A 17,628-nucleotide genomic window follows, 5' to 3' on the forward strand; every position below is an offset into this window, starting at 1 on the left:
ATTTTTTAAAAAGTGTACACTATTTTAAAAAAAAGACTATGAACTTGAATTTTAATTCACATTGGAACAGAGATGGAAATTTATGGCCTCCAAAATAGAGATGGCATTGAAACCTGCATAAAGCTAGAACTTTGGAATAGCTGCTATCTTGGTACAAGGCATACTGGAAGAACTCCACTCACTTAACTGTTAGCAAGAAAGTTTGCCTCTGCCTAGAGCTATAGATAATGAATAAATCTTTGCGAGAAAGTAAAACCTCAAGCTTGCACCACATTCCAATTTGAAACATGAGTTTACATGCAGGTCATCTCATATGACAGAAAATTAACATAAAAAATAATCCTGCTGGGGATACCACTGAGGTGCCTGACAAAAGCAAATGCAATACACACCCCCACCCCCGGAAAGATATTTCCACAATCCACAGAAGAAACAGTCCCTGATAAAGGCAAGGTTACAAACAAAAACTACAAATCACACAAAGAAGAAAATCAGACTGAGCAAGAGTACAACAGTACAACAAAGAGAATGATTAAAACTTCACAACTGGAGAGAAAAGAATTAAAATACTTTCAGTTTGAAGATTCTTATCTTTCTTCCATTCTGGAAAATTTTATCCTGTAGCTTTTTCTGTTATTTCCATCCCCTCCATTCTCTCTCTTTCCTTCTGGGACAGCTACTAACAGAATGAACACTTGGATCTATCATCTAGGTCTTTTAACTTTTCTCTCATTATCCTTCTCATCGTACTTTACCACTAAGTAATGCAAGAATCCCTTGGCACTAACTTTCTACTAACTAATTTGCTTTTCAGCCATGTCCATTGTTATGCTAGGTCATCTATTAAAATTTTAAATTTTTGACTGTATTTTTAATTTCCAAGATCTATACATGCTTCCTTAATACATAAGACTCTTCCTATATTATGGATACAAAAGCTGCTCTTATCTCTCTTAGAATATTGTACTTATGCTTAAAGTCTTTTGTTCGCTTTCTTAATTTTTGTTTGTATTGTACTTTTTCTCAAATGTTTGGTGACTCTTTTTTCTTTCTTTTTTTTTTTTTTTTTTTGCGGCATGCGGGCCTCTCACTGTTGTGGCCTCTCCCGTTGCGGAGCACAGGCTCCGGATGCCCAGGCTCAGCGGCCATGGCTCACGGGCTCAGCTGCTCCACGGCTTGTGGGATCTTCCCGGACCGGGGCACGAACCCGTGTCCCCTGCATCGGCAGGTGGACTCTCAACCACTGCGCCACCAGGGAAGCCCGTGGTGACTCTTAATTGTACAGTCTTACGCATGATATTTCCAAATCCCTATCAGTATAAGCTGTTTCTGTCTACTATAGCCTGACTTTGGAACAGGGCTGGGATATGCAGTCAGATAGTACCTGAGCATGATTTGTTTGATGGGCTCTTTGATCCCCCTGGGGGTTAGTAGCTACTTAGGCATCACCTGCTTTTCTAGCTACAGTGTATGATTCAGTTCATACCACAGCTGCCCGTTTCTTAGCACACAGAAGAGGGGATAACTAATTTGCTGCTCCACATGCAGTTCCCTAATTTTCCAAATTGATAAATGTACCAGGGCCCTTTCCACTTCTTAATATTCACTGACTCTAAGCTTGTAATTCTATCAGACTTAACTCCCCAGCAGTTACCTCCACATGGGTTGGGCTTTTGTTTCATTTATTTTTGTTTTCCAAACATTTGTTCTTGGTGATATCTTTCAGAATTTATTTAAAAAGTATTTCTTCTGATAGGAAGTTTCTCTGTTTTCCAATGCTATTAAACTGTATTTTATTATCTATATCTATTTACCTGTATTTTTATGAGATTTAATACAGAGTAAATGGTAGAGGTGTATGATCAGTCTGCCACCTCAAGTCAATCTTTCATTTTCTTTTAAGTAAATTATTTGCAAACTTAGTACTATAACCATTAGTAAATCACAGATACTCTGCAATAGACATCATAGTTGACTGATAATCATGGAGGATTGATACAATCCTTCTGTCTTACAGAATATGTTTTAGTGAGACAAGGAGGGTTTGGAGCCAGTTAGTGGAGTACTACCATAGGCTAGGTTGGTAGTTCTCAACATTTTCAAATATGAGGACATCTTCTCTGCATTAAATAAAGAGTTTATGTTTCCTCACAGAATATTAATTGAACTTTCAGTATCCATTGTTTGAGAAAACACATAATAACAAAATGAAATGATGACTTCCAGGTTCGAGTCTCTGTTTTTTAACTGCTAAGAGTGTATCTCTCCACGATGAATTCCATAGTCTATTAAGGTTATAACTGCCTGTCAGTACAAATGCTGCTCTTAAATTTCACAAGAAAATTTGAATGTTTCCAAGTAGTTCCCTTATTAGGTATTTTCATAGAATGATAGCATTTACCAGGATACAGTGTTTTTGTTTTTTTTCAGTTTACCAAACCAAACCAAAAATCCCATAATACTTCATATAGCATTTGAAAACTATCTTAATGAATGTGTTAATGGTTTTCAACCCTTGACGTTGCTATTAATAATACTATAAATTTGTATGATGTGTTTTAAGTTTAAAGCATTTTCCAACTTAGACCTAGAGATTATCATACCAAGTAAAGGAAGCCAGCCAAAGACAAATATCATATGATATCACTTACATGTGGACTCTAAAAAAAAAAAGCTACAAATGACCTTATTTACAAAACAGAAATAGACTTGCAGACATAGAAAACAAACTTATGGTTACCAAAGGGGAAAAGGTGGGTGAGGGATAAATTAGGAGTTTGGGATTAACATATACACACTACTATAAAATAAATAACCAAGAAGGACCTACTGTATAGCACAGGGAACTAGCCTCAATATTTTGTAATAAACTATAAGGGAAAATAATCTGAAAAAAAATATATATATATATATCTGAATCACTTTGCTGTACACCAGAAACTGACACAACATTGCAAATCAACTAAATTTCAATAAAAAAATAAAGCATTTTCAAATCCATTGTCTCATTTGGTCCTTACAATAATCATATGAAGCAGGGCAAATAATAATATGCCAATTTTATGGCTAATCATAAGCTCAGAGAACTTAAGCAATTTCCTCAAGTTTGCAATTAGCAGGCAACAAAGCCAGGACCTGAACCAACTGAACAACTCAATGCTCTATCCATTAATTTCTAAATGTCAACCCACACGGCAATGCTGGCCCATTACAAATGAATAAACAAGGTTAGTATACTGAAGCAAATAATTTCAATACTTTTACTGAGAGATTTTTATTCTTCTGCTTTGGGGGATTTAAAATTCTTTTTGCCAGACTTTTTATCTTTTTATCACTATGACAGACTAACTTGATGTGGAAAGCACTCATCACTCCTTACACAGATAAATGCTCAATAAAATATAATAAAAACATTTGAAATTTGCAACTAAACTAAGAAATTAAAATCCTCAAATACCAGAAATGAAGAGAACACTAAAAAGTGGTGAGCAAGAGGTGAGGCTAAACAGGCAACTGGAGAAGTAGAATCAGAAATTGACTTAGGGGCTGGGATGTTAATACCTAAGCTGAAAGGGGAGTTGAGGTTCCAAGTGCAATGGCTTTGGAGCTGAGCAGAGGTAGGATCTCAGAAGAGCTTTGCTGAAGTGAAAAGGACTCTAGAATATCTGCTCCCATTAGCCTTAGAATTAGGGGAGAATGCAGACTGATTACCACCACATGACATACCTCCCAAACTGAGCTGTCCACAAGAGTGGGGGCCAAATGTGCATTCATGAATAGTGCAGGAAACCCAAGCTGAGGTAGCAACAGAAAAGCTGGCTTGAACCAGGGAAACCTGAAGACTGCTGTTAAAGACAAATACAAAACTGTTCCATAATAACCCTCTGCAATCCTGGACACATGAGACACCATGGAAAGAAATACCCAAGATGAGATAAAAATACACACACACACATATATACACCTACATACATATATATTTGTGTGTATATGTATATAAATATAGAAATATCTCTTCTGTGGGTTAGTAGAATTCATCCCCCAAGAATTACAGACAGTAGAGCAAAGAGACTATGAAGTAAGTATGCTTAAATGATTTGAGACATAAAAGAATGAAAAAAACAACAGGCATATTTCAGGGAAAAAATTATAGAAATTCTAAAGATAAAAAATATATCATTTTTTGCAGCAGTGTGGATGGACCTAGAGAATATTATGCTTAGTGAAATAAGTCAGACAAACACTTTATAATATCACTTATATGTGGAATTTTAAAAAATACTGCAAATGAATGTATATAGCAAAACAGAAACAGACTCGCAGATACCAAAAACAAGCAGTTGTTACCAGAGGAGAGGGAAGGAGGAGGGGCAAATTAGGGGTATGGGACTAAGAGATACAAACTACTACGTACAAAATAGATTAAAAACAAGGATACATTGCATAGCACAGGAAACTATAGCCATTATCTTATAATAACTTTTAATGGAGTATAATCTGTAAAAATACTGAATCACTATGCTGTATACCTGAAATTAATATAATATGGTAAATCAACTATACTTCAATAAAAATGTATAATTTTTAAAAAGCTTAACTCAGTAGACTAAACATAGCTTAAAAGAACATCAGTAAATTGGAAGATAGAGCTGAAGAAGTCTCACAGAATATAACACAAAAAGATAAAAATATATTAAAAAGAGGCAAAGAGAATAGAATGTTACTAAGAGTTCCAGAAGGACATAATAGAGGGAATACTAGAGAAATTTGCAACCAAAATAATGGCTATGATAGAGACTACTACTTGTTTCCAGTAACCAATCTCCCTCTCTGCCTTATTCATAGAATCACCCATTTTTAGCTGGGAATTTAGCTGCCCAGACAAAAGACAATATTTCCCGGCTTCCCTTGTATCTGGATTGACAATATGACTGTGTTCTGAGATGTAACTGAAACAGCAGAAACAACTTCCGGAAATGTACTTAGAGGGAGGAGGTAGGCCCTTCTCTGTACTTTTTCCTTCCTAGTAACTGGAATGCAGATGTTATGGTTTAAGTTCGAGTAGAGATTCTCCTTGCTGAGAATGGTGGAACAATAAAATAGAAGGGTCCCTGAGTCCCTGACATCATCAAACACCATTTGGAAGGCCTAGTTTATATGAAAAAGAAACTTCTGTCTTATGTAAATCACTCCGATTTAGAGTTTTTCTTTTTTTTGTTTGTTTGTTTTTATCACTTGCAGCAGAATCTTATCCTAATTTACACAATAATTGATAACTTTGTAGGATTGAAGAAAGATGTGAGTCTTCAATTTGAAGGAGCAAAAAATTTTGAGCTAGAAAAATGAAGTTAAATTCACACATGAACACATAATAGTGAAACCACAAAATATCAAGTGTAAAGAGAAAAAGCTTTAAAGCAAGTAGAGAAAAGAGATTCTTGCCTATAAAGGAAAGCAATCCACAACTATAGATGTAAGAAGATAGTGGAGTAATATCTTGAAAATACTGAAGGAAATAATGGTCAACATAGAATCCCATGCTTAACTAAACTGTAATTCAAGAATGAGGACAAAACATGGACATTTTTGACATATACAGATTAATAATAATAGCAAGTGCTATATAATACAATTTTACAAGGCACTGTACTAAGTGCTTTATATATTTTTACTCAGTAATTCCCACAGCAACACTTTGAGGTATTATTAATATTACCTTATTAGAGATGATGAAACTAATATACAGGGAGGTTAAGTAACTTGCCCAAGGTCATACAGCTTAGTCAGTGGCCAAATGGGGATTCAAGCACAGGCATTCTGCCCCAGATTCCATGGTTTTAATCACTTACAGTAATGCAGTTTGTTCGTCACAGACCTTCACTGAAATTACTACTAAAAGACATATTGAACCTGGACAGAAAAAATAGGATGTAAGCAGAAAAATAAGACAAATCAGTAAATCATACTGATTAACTCATATATTAACTACAAAAATACTCTTTTGTAAAATAATTCTGATACTAGATTCTGTGGGATTTTTTTTTCCTTGTAGTGTCTTTACTTGGCAAAAGAAAATATTTGACAACTCTATGTTAGTTCTCCCAAAAAAAGCTTTGGGAATTTTCCTAGTCTGTGAAATCACAAAGTCTGGAAACTATTGGCTTAATCTATTGTGCAACAAAGGTTTGTTTCCTTAAAAAGCGAATTATCCAAGTTAATTACTAATGTGTTATATAACAAATATATTTATTGGTAAGAGGATATTTTGCTGAGTATTTGAATTCATGGTGTAAGGAAGACAGGCTACATGTAACCATTAGAGAGAATCACTGTTCTCTTAGAGACACAGCTCAGCAAAGGGCATGCTATAAATCAAAATGTAAAAGGGGGGGAAAAAGCCCTTTCCACCACAGAAATTCATTGCTAACTTAGTAAGATTTATGGAGAGAATGCTTTTGGTTGATAAATTATCTCAAGATGATCTATAATATTTCAGCCAGGAAGGCAGAGCCCAGTGCTGTTATATGCCCAACAAAGTCAGAGATGGATAACCACACTAAACATCTCTGAAAGAGTGAATTTTGTGAGGAAGAGAGAAAACATGTTACTTTTTACTTGCTTGTAATGATTGACTTCTTTATTATAAAACTTTCTTCGAATGACTCTGTAAACTATCTTTTTTAATTCTGTAGATTAAGAATGCCTAATATTTTACTCTTCAGTAACCTTGTAAGTCACACAATTTCCTCATTCTTTAGTCAACTTTGCACTAGAAGGAGATGTCCCCCAAATGGTCCCAAGAGTTCTTAGCTCTTTGTTTCACAATCATAAACAAGTGTGTTGAAGAGACGTATGACCTAATGGAGTTTTTATGGCTAGAATCTTAATTGTAGCCCTAACAGAAGTTGAGTTTCCAGATTAAGTTCTTCTGTAAAAACAATTTCATTATGTAGGTTGTTTTTGTTTCCTTTGTTTTTGTTTCTTTATAGTAGCAGCTGCTTATGTATTTCATTGTGGTGGGAGCTGGGTATAGTGAGAAGGTATTTTTTTTTTTTTTTAATATTTTTGTTTATTTGGCTGCATCAGGTCTTAGTTGCAGCATGCGGGATCTTCATTTAGGCATGTGGGATCTTTCGTTGCAGCACGTGGGGCTTCTCTCTAGTTGTAGCATGTGGGTTCTAGAGCATGCGGGCTCAGTAGTTGCGGCACATGGGCTCAGTAGTTGTGGCATGCAGGCTCTAGAGCACACGGGCTTAGCTGCCCTGCAGCATGTAGGATCTTAGTTCTCCAACCAGGGATTGAACCCACATTCCCCTGCACTAGAAGGCAGATTCTTAACTACTGGACCACCATGGAAGTCCCAAGAAGGTATTTTTAAAAGTTAAGCTGTAAAGGAAAAAGTCCTTTGAAAGTCCGTCATGTAGCCCAGGATGTCTAGTATACAAAATTTTGTGTATAGTAATTCTTATATACACTAAAGTATCACTGAGCTATAAGGACAAAAGGAAAATCCCTATCAGATGTCTGCCTGCCTTAAGGGTTTCCTTCATTCTGTTTTTTTAAATTAGGATCCTATAACCCTACATCTTTGTGTAGTGAAGGATTAACCTTGCCTAAAAATAGGACTGGGCTCTCCTGTAAGGTCACTTCTAAGTGACCTTGGAATATCCTGCCTGGTAAGAGTATCTTTGTTGACCTGGGAACCTTGGGCCATGCCAGATGGTCTATGCAACAGTGTGATTTATTGAGGGGTGTCTTGGGCTACGCAATATTAGTTTGATCTCTGGAGGGGCTGGAGACTAAGGTCAGCCATACAGGCAGTCAACAATGGCTATATGACCAAGCTCAATAAAATCTCTGGACACCAAAACTCAGGTAAGCATCCTAGGTGGCAATATTTCGTATGTCTATCATGCAGTACTGATAGAAGTTAACACTATCCACAACTGCACAAGGAGACAACAACTGGAAGCTCATTCTTGGATCTCTCCTGGACACTGCCCTATGTGCCTCTTTTCTCTGCTGATTTTAATGTGTGTCTTTTCACTGTAATAAACTATAACTGTGAGTATAAGAGCTTTTAGTGAGTTCTGTGACTCCTAGCAAATTATTGAACCTAAAGGTGATCTTGGGGACCACTGAACTTGCACTTAGTGTCAGAAGGGAAAGTGGTCTTGGGGGCTCTCAAACATTGCATTGCTGATTTATTTGTTGTGAGGATTAAACAAGATAAGTCTATAGTGAAACTTCTTGGTAATGTAGAACCTCTCACTACATTAGATGGAGCTGGAATGATTGATAGAAGAAGTTAATAATAAATTGCATTTGTTTAGCTCTAAAAATATTCCCAAGCATTTTTAACCAAGAAATTCTGAAATTTTAAAGGACAAAGTATTGATATTACTACAACTAACCTCGGTTATGGTATAAGAAATGGCAAAACGAAGAAGAACTCTACGTGAGTCGATAAAACTCATTTCTTTAATCAATCCTATCAAAGGTCCTTTTGGCCTTGAAGTAGTAGTCACTATTTCTGGCTATGATACAGCATATGTATCATACTGACTTCTTTCAACTTATTGACTTCTTTCAACTCTGCCCACAGCTTCCTAAATAATCCCTTTATTCTCCACATTCACCCTGTTTGAGTGGCCATTATTATCTAGCTGGACCAGACTGATACAGTGATTGGCACTATCACATATGATCACAGAATCTTCTCAGCACTGAGCTCCAGGTTGTAACTATGCATTGATTAAAGTTGACATTTGAAATGCATTTGTCATTCTTAGATTTGGGATGATATTCCTCTTGGTTTGAGCCTTCACAAGAAACATGAAAACCATGCCTTATTACTGGACACTTGATGGCTCTCTCAATTTCAGTTCACTGAGGAACAACTTCTAGTTAAACCACGTCTCAGGTACACCACTCTATCTGTGGCCTCAGTAATGGGAATTTTAGCCCAATATATCTGTCTGTTAATATAACCTTGACAACCACCAAGATGCCCTGTGACTCAATGAACTTCTGCATCATACCTCTTTGTTTGAGTCACCTGCATCTATACCTCAAATGTCCTCAGAGACCAGGCAGGTAAACCAAAATAAGGCAGTGGTATAAATAAGAGACAGTTCTGATTTCTGGTATGTCAGAGAAAAGACTTCAGAAAATCTATTCCTCTATGAAAGAAATGAGAACACTGGCAAAAGTGGTTAAAATCAACTATTTCAAAACTCTGAAAATTAATCAAAGGCTTACAATAACTGGAAGAGCAGTCATTCAATAAAAATGACTGAATCTCTGTGAGAACAGTGAGCTTTGTGGTGTTTTAACTCACTCTATTTCCATCCCACTCCCAAAAAGAATAAAACACTTAGGAATAAGTGTATCAAAAAATTGCAAGTCTTTTAAACTGAAAACAATAAAATATTGTTGAAAGAAATTAGAGGATCTAAATAAGTGGAAAGAATGTGCATGTTCATGGATTGGTACAACTGATATTGTTAAAATGCGACACTCCCCAGACTGGTTTACAGAGTCAACACAGTACCTTTCAAAATCCCAGATGCCTTCTTTCGCAGAAATCAAAGCTGATCCCAAAATTCATATGGAAATGCAAGGGGCCCAGAATAGCCAAACAATCTTGAAAAACAAGAACAAAGTAAGTACTCACACTTCCTAGTTTCAAAACTTACCACAAAGCTACAGTAAATCAAGACGGTGTGGTACTAGGATAAGGATAGACATATAGACCCATGGAATAGAATTGAGATTCCAGAAATAAACTTACACATCTATGGTCAATTGATTTTCAAGAAGGATGCCAAGACAATTCAAAGGGGAAAGAATAGTCTTTTCAACAAATGGTGCTAGACAGCTGGATAACCAAATGCAAAAGAATGAAGCTGGACCTCTTTTTTATACCTAACAAAAATCAGTTCAAAATGGATCACTGATCTAACTGTAAGAGCAAAAACTATAAAACTTGTAAAAATACAACATAGGTATAAATCTTTATCGCCTTGGATTAGTCAATGGTTTCTTAGATAAGACACCAAAAACACAAGGAACAAAAGAAAACATAGACAAGTCAGACTTTATCAAAATTTAAAGCATCTGTGCTTCAGAGAACACCATCAAGAAAGTAAAAAGTCAACCCACTGGAGAAAATATTTGCAAATCATATGAGAGACTTTCATCCAAAACATAAACAATTTGTAAACTCAACAATAAAAAAAAAAAGGCCCATTTAAAAAATGGGCAAAGGATTTGAATAACTATTTCTCCAAGAAAGCTATATAAATGGCCAATAAACACATGAAAAGATTCTTAACATCTTGGGTCATTAGGGAAATGCAAATCAAAACCACAATGAGAAGCCACTCCATAGCCCCTAGGATGGTAAAATCAAAAAGAAGACAAGTGCTGTTGAGAATGTGGAGAAATTGGAACCTTCATTCATTGCCGGTGGGTTTATAAAATGGTGCAGCCACTGTAAAAAACAGTTTGGCAGTTCGTCAAAAAGTTAAGCACAGAGTTATCATACAACCCAGCAATCCCACTCGTAGGTATATACCCAAGAAAACTGAAAACATGGCCACACAAAAACGTGTACACAAATGTTCCTGGCAGTGTTATTCATGAGGCAGAAGGCAGAAACAACCCAAATATCCATCAATTTTTGAATAAACGAAATGCCGTACAGATCTTCCTTGACTTACAGTGGTGTTAAGTCTCAATAAACCCATCTTAAGTTGAAAATAAAAGTCGAAATGCATTTAATAAACCTAACCTACCGAATATCATAGCCCAGTCTACCTTAAAGGTGCTCAGAACATTTACATTAGCCTACAATTGGGCAAAATCATCTAACAGAGCCTATTTTATAATAAAGTGTTGAATATCTCATGTAATTTATTGAATGCTGTACTGAAAGTAAAAAAAGAATGGGTGTATGGGTACAGAATGGTTGTACCTGCATTGGTTGTTTACCCTTGTGATCCTGTGGCTGATGGTTTCTGCTGAATGTGTATCACTTTCACACCACCTAAAGTCAAAAAACGCTTAAGCTGGGGGCCATCTGTATACGCATCCAATGGAAGATTTATCAGCCATAAAAAGAAATGAAGTACAGATACATGTTACGGCATGGACAAATGTTGAAAATATTATGCTAAGTGAAAGAAGCCAGACAGAAAAGGCCACAAGTTATATGATTCCATTTGTAGGCAATGTCCCAAATAGGCAAATCCACAGAGACAAAGAGGAGATTAGTGGTTGCCAGGGGATGGGGCTGGGAGAGAGGGAGTGAGGACTGACTGCAAGGTAAGAGGTTTTTTCTGAGGTAATGAAAACGTTCTGCAATTAGATAGCGGTGATCAACGCACAGCACTGAATTCTACACTTTAACATGGTGAATTGGGGGTGGGGGGGATAAATTAGGAGTTTGGGTTTAACATAAACACACTATTATATATAAAATAGATAACCAACAAGGACCTACTGTGCAGCACAGGGAACTATACTCAATATTTTGTAATAACGTATAAGGAAAAAGAATCTGGAAAAGTATATACACACATATATATATGAATCGCTGTGGTGTACTTCTGAAACTAATACGACATTGTAAATCAATTATACTTCAGTTTTAAAAAGGTGCATTTTTATTGCATGTGAATTATATCTCAATGAAGTTGTTATTACAAAAAAGACAATAGGCAGTGCTTAAATCTACAGAAAGCTCTGGAGTTCAGGCCCCTTCTAAAGATATAATTCAGAGACATTAAATATACAGGGCTCGTTAAATAAAATACAGACTCATACTTAAGCCCCAAGTAAGCATCCTCTAAGAAGGCCTTTATCTCATCACACCAGCCCTCTTAGAGATTCTGGCCTCTCAACTGGGAAGGGGAGAGGGAGGGGTTTCCCTCTGAAGTGAGTCATCACCTCTTGGCTGTCATCCCCTTTGTCTCCCACACGTGGGACCTGGTCAGGAGAGCACCAAGAGTGAGCCTGAGGTGTCTCCCTGTCACGTTACTCCCTTCTTTGCTGCCCCCTTGCCCACCTGGGATTACTGATTCCAGCTCCAATAGGGTGGCTCAATCAAATCTAGTCCAACCGTCCTTCTAATCTTCTGGGAAACCTTGAACCCTCTCAAAACCAAGTCCCAGCTTCCTCAGGAGCTACTCAATCACTCTCAGGTTCCTTATTGGCCTGTGGTGCCTCGTACCTCAGGCACGTGAAGCACAACTGGCCACGAGAAACTTCAACTGTCATACCAGCTCGCAGAATAATGCTCCTCTCATAATAAGCACTTACATCTTCAGTTTACCAAAAACTAAAATTAAATTGACACAGGCAAAATGTTCAAGAATTTGTGTGGTGTGTGTCTGAAGTGAAATGATCCTAGACTTACAGACACTTTGACTAGAATCATCTGACAGTAATCCCTTCTCAGAACGCTAAAAAAAAAAAAAATCCTGAACATTTCTGGGGAGGCAGCTTGGACCAAACCTGAACCAAATGCCGAAAAACCTGATTTCTAACCAAGGCAGGTCTTGGAGCAGGTTATCTCATCTATATAAACATCAGTTTTCTATTCCATGAAGTGAGAACAATTATATTCAGCTCTGCCTAAGTCACAGGTGATCTTGAGGATGAAACTGGAAACAAAAATTGATTGGAAAGTGCTTTAAAATTCGTAAAGCGGGCTTCCCTGGTGGCTCAGTGATTGAGAGTCCGCCTGCCGATGCAGGGGACACGGGTTCGTGCCCCAGTCCGGGAAGATACCACATGCCGCAGAGCGGCTAAGCCCGTGAGCCATGGCCGCTGAGCTTGCGCGTCGGGAGCCTGTGCTCCGCAATGGGAGAGACCACAACAGTGAGAGGCCCGCCTACCACAAAAAAAAAAAAAAAAAAAAAAAAAAAATTCGTAAAGCATCAGACAGATGTGAGGTTTCATGACATCTTTGAAGTCATGATTCTATGAAAATTTTAATAGGCAAATAAAAATGGTTGTTTAAATAACTAGGACAATTCCTTGGTTACAGTGAAGCACTGTTTTAAAAGGAGAAAAAAGAATACTACTGAATGCACTTATTTTCATATATATATGAAATACATTCCTTCCTAGGCCACACGGTAGTTTGTAAGTCAGTGTCATGCTGACATTTCTCATCACACCAATCACACCTAAGTTGCTAGAGTCTAAAAGAATTCAGTGACAGCAACGAAGGGTGTCCCGCTGCCGGATGGTCGAGTGGGAAGTTCCTTTCTTCATCTTGCTTCTAACATTATAACCAGTAAATTCACACAGTACAAAAACACCTGGTAATTCTCTGCTCCTTTAGTCCTATATTATAATTCAGTGCTGCCAGCTATCAAAAAAAGTCAAAATTACATTTTCAGAGAAGGGAGAGGGAAAGGAGGTAAAATTTCCTACTACCTGTACAAAAATGTTGTGGAAATCATGAGAGGTTAATTATTAAAATAACTTTGCATAGTCCTTTAAAAGTACATATTTCTTTTCAAAATATTAGTTGTTATTTTAGTGCTTTGTAAAAAAAAAAAAAACATGTAAAGAAGAGCAGCAATTTATTAACTCAGACCTGTTGCTGCACAGCTGATGTTTTCTGGGTTTGCCATCCAGGATTCCACCTCTCAGAATCTGAAGTGGGCTGGAACCCAAGTAACTTGTTGGAAACACACAATCTGTGAGAGAGTTCTGCCTGGTGACCCCTCCTAGGCAGCTTAAACTGTGGGGAAAGGTGAAGTAGCCCCACTGGGCTTTAGAAGAAAAAAAGTTCTGTTTCAAAGGCCCTTTCCCTTGTGATGTGGGTGGAGAGGAAGCCTGGGTGGAGGTTGGGCTGGGACTCGGCAAGACCAGACAGGGTTCCTGACGTTCTTGGGAACTTCCTGAAAGCCTTGAGAGGTGAGGCCCAATCCCTGGAGGGACAGTCCACCGGTCAGCTCTGGCCGTACCCAGGGCCGCCTGCCAAGGGAGCTGTTTTTATTGTTACCAAATGTCACTCCACCCAAGGCAGGATTTTCAAAGATTCCTTAGATGAATGGAAACTTCTGGTTGCTCCTTGTTTTCCGAAGTGTGTTATGACAGGCATTTGATCTGTTCCTCCTTTGTAATTCAGGAAAAATTCCTCAGGGCCTAGAGAGTGACCTTTAACAGAAAGCAGCGGACATTGTTATTCCTTTCCCCACGGTTTCAGGGTCTCTGCTGGGCTGAGAGATTAATTTTCTCACAGATGCATCCATGTTTTAGGCTATTCAAGGAGGAAGAGAAAACCCCTCACTGTTCTGAATATTTCCTTGTCCGATTTTGAGTCCTCCAAATAGGAAGATGGGGTGGGTTGAGACTGGGAAAAGTATAAGCTGGGCCGCAGCCCCCAGGGAGTGAGAGGTACCACCCAGCCGCGACCACCACTGGGGGCTGCCAGCCCAGGGTGCTGGCTTCTGTTGGGTTTTTAGGGGAAAGGCAGGCCTATCTTATTCAGCACCCCTAACCTCCACAGCCATCTATGCTTGGAAAGGGGTCAGGGACACCTGGGCCTGGCATCTGCTCTGGTGCTGGGTCCGGAGGGAGCAGAGAGTACGTTGATGCGTCCCATCCCCAGTTCCTATTGGCTTCACCCCACCCCCGTGCCAGAGCAAATGCGACAGTCTGGGAGTTTCAAGCAGGGAGGCCCGGTGCCTGCAGGAGCCACACCTGCTGTCACAGTTGTCAGCTTCTCGCCTCTAGTAAATTTCAGACATGCCGGTGGTGGGCGAGGGCCGAGGTAGCCACGGCGGCGTCTCCCGGGAGGACGACATCAGTGCCAGAAACACAGTGGCTTTGCCAGGAAGCTAATCCCACAGTGTGGGTGGGCGCGGGAGTGAGCTCTTACTTGGGGAGCAGCTGTGCTGGCTGCCGTGGGAAGAGCTGAGTCTAGGGAAGCAGCAGAGCAGGTTTCCGAGTTCCAGCTCAGTCACCTTCCAGCTGTGTGACCTTGAGAATGTCACCTAACCTCTCATTCCTTCATCTGTTAGATGATGATAACCAAACAGCTACATCAGATGGTCCTAGTGAGGAATAAATGAGATGACGCATGTGGAATGCTTCAGGCTTCTAAGGCTAGGTCATAAAAGGCCACTGTCCACAGTAAGCCACCATGTAAGAAGTCTGACTTCCCCAAGGCTGCTGTGCAGGGAAGGCTGCATGCGGGTATTCCACCAGCCTGGGCTGAGCCCAGCCTTCCAGTCTTCTCCACTGAGGTGCCAGATACATGAATGAAAAACTCAACTTGGAAGCGGCTCCTGCCACTCTAGCTCTTCCTGTCCCAGCCATCTGGAGGGTGTCCCAGCCTTCCTGTCCTGAGTCATCCCCAGTCTCCAGCGGAGGCCCCAGATAGGGAACAGACATGAGCCATGCCCACAGTATAATAAAATGATCACTATCGTTTGCCACTACGTTTGGAGTCATTTATTGTGCTGCGATAGATAACTGGAACACTCATCATGTCCCAGATCAGACTCAGCCCTGCCCCCTATGTTCCCCCTCCCTTATTTCTGCCTTTAAGTTAATGGATCATAGGTTACCCAATGGGTCAGAACCTTTCATGTTCCATCTCTAGTTAGTCACCAAGTTCTATTTCATCCATCTGTTTCCTGTTTTCTATTTCCATTACCTCTGCCTTACTTAGCTCAGGACTTAGCACTCACTCATCTACAGGCTATGCTTTCTTAACTGCCCTGCCTGCCTTTAAATTCTCATACCCCATGCACTCTCTGCACTTTGGCCAGATTTGGTCTTTGCAGATTCACCTAAGTCTGAGCAGTCTCAGCCTTGCTGAAAACCCTCTAAAAGCTCCCCACTGCTGCCAGAAGGCCTTACAGGATCTTCACAGCCAGGCCACCTCTCTCCAGCCACCCAGGCCCCAGCCCAATGCCCTGTGCTCACACCTGGAGCTACTCACTCTTTCCAGAATATGCCAGGCATGTTCATGCTTCTGTGCCTTTATCCACACTGTTCCCTCTGCCTGGACCGCCCACACCTTCACACCTCCCCCACGTCTGTAACTTTTTTTTTTTTTTTTGGTAACATTTTTTTATTCTTCCAAGGTCTAGCTCAGATATCACTCTCTCTGAAGCGGCCCCTCAACCAGCCCCCAGCAGAACAAACTGTTCCTTCCTGTACATCCCATTGTTTCCCAGTTTGCATGTCACTTTGTAGCACGCACTTGATGTTTGTCTCTACACTCTGCATCTCCAGGGCCCACTGTGCAGCCTGCCTGGCATACAATATGTATGTATCAATGCTTCTAGGATATCCACTGCTGCTGCCCTAGTTCAGAGAATAATCTCCACCCTGTCTTCTTAAAATATAACCCCCAACAGGCCACCTTCCCCTCAAAAATTTAGGTGGTTCTCCACCGAGTAGAGACAGAACTCCTTAGTATGGCATCTGCGACCTACACCTATGTCTATGGGCTGGAGGAGACTCAGTATAATGGTCAAACAGTTCAGGTTGCCCACTAAGTTGGGTGGGTGGTGCCCACCTCTGGGCTGTTTCTGACCCTCTCTCCCCTTGTCTGTACCCAGATATTCTCCAGCACAGTCCTGACCTCAGTTTTTGAATTTCTACTCATATATTTATCTTCCTAATAGTCTCTGTCTCTTGGACAACGTTTATCCTTCCATTCCTATCATCGAGTCTCCACATCAAGTCTCAGGAATGCCCATGAGGTCATACTTAATTCTGGGTGCCAGACAGCAAGTTCACTTTCTTTATTGCCCATTGTCTAGGCAATGGCATATAGACACCTGGCATCAGAAGTATTGGTTTTTTTGCTTCCTGTCCAATGATCTTACCTTGTATTTTACTATGCAGCCTGCCTCCTGCAATGCTCTTTTTTTCTTACCCTCAATACTCTCCGTAGTAACTGCTTTTACAGTCTTGTCTGAGCATTCGTTGCTCTACACTGTAATTCTTACAGATGGGATCCTAAAATGTTGAAAATGAATGTTTTTTTCTTTTCTTTCTTCTCATTCTATTATGAGATATTTCAAGCAATTATATACCCATGTACTGGGAGTCCTATTTAAAACAAGGTATTCTGAATAATTAGACTTGAGTTATCTGGTTGAGGAATGATAGTTAATAATTGCTGGTACATTCACGGTTGCTTTGGTCATTGATGGGAGTTCAAGTAAAAAGAAAAACTATCTCAGGGCAAAAGGAGCATACGGATTTAAATATTTTAAGTAAAGACAAAATAATGCTTAGAGAACCAATAAACATGCCCTAGGTTTCTCAGAGAATGACTAATTCCTTCCAGAAAAACAGCATTGTTTGTTTCCATTTAAAGAACTTAAGCCGCAACCAGCTCCCATTTTGGTCCCTTTACAGGAATGTCGTACACATTTTTCTAAACGTGTGTTAGAAAGGGAAAACTGGGATAGACCTGGCCTTAAATATAGTGGTCACTTTTCAAACACAGAGCACTTGACAGATTTCTAATTCTCTTTCTTTTCTTTTTATGTGGCAAATAAAGGCAGAATAAGCCAGTGCTAAATTTTGCCTCCAGAGCGAACGATGAAACGCGTACATCAAGGCACCCTTTCCGTTTCCCAT

Source organism: Grampus griseus, assembly GCF_964374135.1.
Source record: "Grampus griseus genome assembly, chromosome: 15".
In the NCBI taxonomy this organism is placed as follows: domain Eukaryota; kingdom Metazoa; phylum Chordata; class Mammalia; order Artiodactyla; family Delphinidae; genus Grampus; species Grampus griseus.